General features: G+C 47.4%; 1 protein-coding gene across 1 annotated transcript in view; it reads right to left on the reverse strand.

The window, feature by feature from the left end:
- Nucleotides 1–5,795, reverse strand: part of PPFIBP2 (PPFIB scaffold protein 2) — a 153,131-nt gene that overhangs the window by 56,358 nt on the left and 90,978 nt on the right. The gene's annotated exons all lie outside the window — the stretch shown is intronic.

Consider the following 5,795-nt stretch of genomic DNA (forward strand, 5'->3'; position numbering starts at 1 on the left):
ACTGCAGGGGGGTGGGGGGGTGGGGGGAGTGGGGAGGCAGGAGGCTGGAGATAAGGGGCAGAGGTTTCATAAGCAGCAGTAGTGTCTGCTCTCCTCATTGGTTCAAGGCTGCCTGTGTAAATGAGAGGGCAAGGGATGAGCGGGGTGGTATGGGAGGACGGTGGTTTGCTTCTTACTAGGCAGGACCATGAAACTGGGTAACGGAGAAAACCAACAAATAAAATGATCACTGCCCCCTCACTTCACCACTACCAGTAACGTCTTCCAGAAGGACAAATACATCTCCTTTCTGGGAGATGAAGAAAAGCCTCCATCTCAGAGCAAACCATCATTTCCTTTTCCCAAAGCTCAGTGTCTGACTGGAGCTGATAAAGAGAATTGGCCTTTCAACTTCGCTCTCCGTAAAGGGCCACATCTTGAAGCGATTACTTCCAACTTTAAGTGTGGAACCTGACCCAGGGAGTTTCTGACCAATGACGGGGGACTGGAGCCAGACTGGCAACCTGAAACCAGAATGAAAGAACAGGCCATGGAACGACTTGAAAGGAAAAGTATGTCCCTCTGCCCTTTGAAGTAAGAGGCCTAGGCCTTGCCGGGAAGCCTCTTTCAGGGAGAGGGGCTCGTAGTCAACCTGGGTTTGAGTCCAGTCTCAGTCCCCACTAACTTAATCGTCTCTCTGAGGCTCAGTCCCCTTATCTGTTAAAAAAAAAAAAAAAGGTAAAGCACCTACCTCACACTATGGTCTGGAGATCCAACATCAAATGAGATAACTTGAGGAAAGCAGTTATCTCTGCCTCACAAATCTCCCAGGGGGAGTTTTAGGGAATAAGTGGTAAATCCCCTTTTTCTTCGCTCAAGTGTCCTGTCTCCTCGGACAGATTTGTGCTCCCACAGGGTCAGGTGCATATAGCTTTGTTTAATATCCTTCCTGAGGTAGAAACACCTCCCTAAAGGTGCTCTCGGGGAATTTATGAGCTGGGTGCTGACGACGCTTTGCTGAGTTCACACGCCTGGGCACACCGTTCCCTCACTCGACTCAAGGGCAGGAACTGGGCCTGTGTCCTGGGTCCCGTAACCCCCTGGCCATCGTGTGATAGTCCAGTTCTGTACATTCTTTTTTCTTCTTTTTTTTTTTTTTTTTTTTTTTTGCGGTACGCGGGCCTCTCACTGTTGTGGCCTCTCCCGTTGCGGAGCACAGGCTCCGGACGCGCAGGCTCAGTGGCCATGGCTCACAGGCCTAGCCGCTCCGCGGCATGTGGGATCTTCCCAGACGGGGGAACGAACCTGCGTCCCCTGCATCGGCAGGCGGACTCTCAACCACTGCGCCACCAGGGAAGCCCAATAGTCCAGCTTTAACAAAACCGGAACAACTGCACTACAGCTCTAGGAGGTGGGCAGTGCAGAGTCCACACTGTCACCTCTGTTCTCTATAAATAAGAACACAGGTTCACTGACTCCCCCAGATCAACCACAAGTGGCGAATCTGCAGAAAGTCACGTCCATGGACTCCAAATCCCCTAAATCTGTCACTCTCCACACCTCACCTAAAAGGCAGCCAACACAACGAGGTCGCCTGACACCTGGGGCTCCGGCTCAGGTTGGAGGACTGAGGTAGAGCCTGGTGTCCTTCCATGTTTCCCCAAAGCTGGGCTGTGTCCTCACAAGGAGCTTTGCATCCTTTCTTCCTCCCCCCTTGGGTTCCCTACCCTGTCTTCTTTCTGGCACTAAACATGGCTGCTGCTCTTGGCACTGATCGCACCTGTCAAGGGCCAGCCTCTGGACAGTGTTCCATTTGGCTGCCAGCTCTGTATAAGGCCTCTTCTCCACTGAAGAGCATTGGCTGCCCTCCCTGAAATCATCGCCCGCTGGAGAAGGGTCAGTGATCAGAGGCAGAGGAGCTTGTTGTGCAGGAACCGACAGAACCCCAGAGAACCCATGGAGGCCACTTTAGAAAAAGTCACCAGGGACTTCAAATACATCACAGAGCATAAGGAACTCTCTCTCTGTGATAGACTCTTTTGCCAACATGGTCTAGGCCAATCACAATGGGGAGGGCGCTGGTCCACACGTGTGTTCCTGGGGTGTTATTCTGGGCTCTGGGCTCGGATGGTTCAGTGTGCAGCCCTCAAAGATGCAGCTGGGCAACGCCTTGACCTGCTTAAAATGGAGGTGAAGGGCTTCCCTGGTGGCGCAGTGGTTGAGAGTCCACCTGCCGGTGCAGGGGACATGGGTTCGTGCCCCAGTCCGGGACGATCCCACGTGCCGTGGAGCGGCTGGGCCCGTGAGCCATGGCCGCTGAGCCTGCACGTCCGGAGCCTGTGCTCCACCACGGGAGAGGCCACAGCAGTGAGAGGCCCGCATACCGCAAAAAAAAAAAGGAGGTGAAAATGGACTCAGGCTGTGGGTCTTTGAAGACCCACTTGTACACTTCCTGGTAGATGTCTCTTCCTAATGGGGAAGGCTCCCTGGGGAATCTAGACACGCTCAGTGAGTCAGAGACCGTATCAGAGTAGGTGTTTCCACAGGCAGCTCCAAGAGACGCTTGTAGCTACCCCGTTCCCACCCTGTGTCCTGCAACAGGCTGCAGACAAGAAATATTTTGCCCTCAAATGTGTCTATAATCTATGCGTGGCTCATGTGGCCCTGCCTCTGTGCTGATTCTGTTTGGTCCTGGTTTGCCTGTCTAACCCCATGGATCTTCATGCTCTCCCTTTCTAGAGACCAGATGGGTTATTAATGTGTAGAAGAAAACAGATGAGAGCTAAGAGATCAGCACTTAGCAGGGGACCAGGCCAAGCCAGGCTGAGGGGTCCATGGCTCGTGAGTCGGGTGGGGAACATTGCTCAGGAGAACAGCTGTCGGGAGAGACAGCGCAGTGGGGTTTGGAACCCATGGACGCACAGGGTTTGGACGATACTGGCTGGGTCTGGGTTTCCTTAAGTCCCCCCAGAGGTCTTCTAGCCAGCCAAGGGGGCGAAGTCTGGAATAGAGGTTGCAGACTGGATCGGTGGGCCAGGCTTGGCCTAAAGGTACAATAAATATTGTGTGGTTCACACAATACTTCTTTTTCATTTAAATTAGTTGCCAATGTTTTTAAAATAGAAAGACTGATCTTTAAATTTTTACATCTGGATTTCCAGCTTCTTGTGAAAAGCAGTAACGGGCCTCCATGGGTGGTCAGCTAGAATTGCTGGCTCCTTTAGAAAGGATGTTTTCAGTGTGTAAGGGCTAGCAGGAGCTGCCTCCCCACGGGAAGCAGTGTCAATAGGCAGTCAGAAGGCCCCACACTGTGACAGTGAAAGCATCTCATTCAGAGCTCCTCAGGCCTTTAACAGGAGGCCAGGCTTGGCTCAGGGCTGGCAGAAAGAGGCCATTGTGGACTTCCCTGGTGGCACAGTGGTTGGGAGTCCTCCTGCCAGGGCAGGGGACACGGGTTTGAGCCCTGGTCCGTGAAGATCCCACATGCCGCGGAGCAGCTAAGCCCGTGCACAACTACTGAGCCTGCACTCTAGAGCCTACGAGCCACAACTACTAGAGCCCATGCTCTGCAGCAAGAGAACCCTCCGCAATGAGAAGCCCGCTCACTGCAACAACAGGAGTCCCCACTCGCCGCAACTAGAGAAAGCCCGCGCATAGCAACAAAGACCCGACGGAGCCAAAAATAAAGTAAATTAATTAAAAAAAAAAAAAGAAAGAAAGAAAGATGCAATTGTTTGCCTCCATTCTCTGCCTTAAGGACATGAGTCATGCTTGCTCCTACCATGAGCCCTGGGGCCCAGGATATCACAGTCTAACCAGGCAAGTCTCTGCCTATCCCCAGTTCATAGACACTTACGTATGTACTCCATACTATACATAGATGGCATCACATCAGCACTGTGATGCAAGAATTAAGCGTCTTTTCAAACAGTATCAAGCAGATTTCCGGAAAGCATTAGCATAAGCAGAACATTCAATGTGGCATTTAGAGCTGGCAACCCAATGATCTCCAGTTCAGGCACCACCAAGCCCAGAGAACACGAGTGGGAGCGGAGCCTCAAATGCCTATGACATGAACTCAGAATTCTCCAGGAAAGTACTGCAAACTCCTTTCATTTCACCCTTGAAAGGCTGAGAGAATACAGTCAAAGTTATGGGCATAAAAATAACTTGGTTAAGTTCAGGAAGATCTTTCAACCCCAGAGGTAGCAAATAAGAGCTACTGCACTCCAGAATATAGCAAGCCGACACGTTCACCTCTACGGTACATGCAAACCACATGACTGCTACCTCGGCCACAGCACACAAGAAAGAAGATTTAGAATAAACAGGATATAAGGGGCAGTTGAGCTTAAGGCTTTTTTTAAAAGTCTAAAATCCAGTCTATGGAATAATGCTTAGAAGGATAAGACAACCTCAGAGAGCTCAGGCACCACGATGGGGTCATTTTCTGACCTCCAATCGTGTGGTTACTCACCAGGCACTGCCTTCCTGAAACATCAGCCTTCTGCCGTTTTTCTGACGTGTTCCCTTCCACATGCAAATTTTCTTGGTCTCTGTCTAGGTTTTTTTTTTTTTTTACAGCCCCTCCTGTCATCTTCCTCCCTGGTCCCCACCCCAGAACCACATCTTTTGCTGTCTTGAAAATATAATCTAGTGGGTTGTCCCATGCACTCTTGTGGAAATGCTTTTGTGCCATTTGAGATTTTTCCATCAGGCTATTTTCTTTCCTGGGTCTTCAAAAGAAAGATTCAACTTTTAAGAGTAAATAAAAAGAAAGATTCACTCCTGTTGCTACTCGGATTTCCAGGGAATACGATAAGCAAGAGAAATGGCATACCACTTAAACAGAAAATCAAATGGGGCCAAGAATGTGGTAACTTATTAATCAGCAATGAAAGGATAAACTAATAACAGCTTCCAAGCTGTCAGAACTAGTTTCTACAAAGACATTTGCCTAAAAATATTGATTTTAAAAGAAGTTCTTCAAATGCACTCAAAGCTAAGAAACACCTAGAAACTAAGATATTTACCCCTAAGACCAAAGGTCATATTCAAAGCCTCTGTTCATTACTATGCTGTGGAGAAACAATTTGAATTTTCTGCTGACCAAAGCAATTAAAAAAAAAAAGTTAGAGCTTGGGGGATGGGGGAGGGAGATTATAAGCAGTCTTCTAATTGAACCCACTCATTTTAAGAAATGGACTTTCATTCCTTAAATAATTAGTGAGCACCTTTTCTGTGCCAAGTACTATACCAGGACCTACAAAGCATACACACATAAACTTCAGTCGTGGTTTATTTTTCAAAATAACTGAAGTGCAAAAATGATGCAAGTTAGGGAAATTAGATATATTACTAGAGTTCATAAAATAAAATTTCTAATTAGCATCTCAACAGATTCTGAAAAGACTTTTGATAAAAATTCAACACCGCTTCCTAAAAATTGCAGCTCGTTATTTACAATGGGGTCAGACTGTTCAAGAAGAGTCAGTTCAATTATAATACTTTTGCTAAAAAAAAAAGTAAAAAAGGTCTAAGTGATAGTGAAGACAACGATACAGCAAAATTTAAAAATGGAAAAAAACTCACTCTATGACGTTAGGCATAGAAAAGCTGAGGACTAAATCATATCTCTGGTGCAAATAGTGTTTTGTATATTATATGTACATATAACAAAAAGGCCCAAAGAGAAACAAGAAGACATTTAAGAGATGTTTCTGAATGGTAGAAGAGCAGCTAATTTTTTTCATTTTAACATGTATTAAATTATATTAAAATATTATTTATGTAATATGTGATCGATTTTATCAAAG

Source organism: Neophocaena asiaeorientalis, unplaced genomic scaffold (assembly GCF_003031525.2).
Source record: "Neophocaena asiaeorientalis asiaeorientalis breed wild unplaced genomic scaffold, Neophocaena_asiaeorientalis_V1.1 scaffold504, whole genome shotgun sequence".
NCBI lineage: Eukaryota > Metazoa > Chordata > Mammalia > Artiodactyla > Phocoenidae > Neophocaena > Neophocaena asiaeorientalis.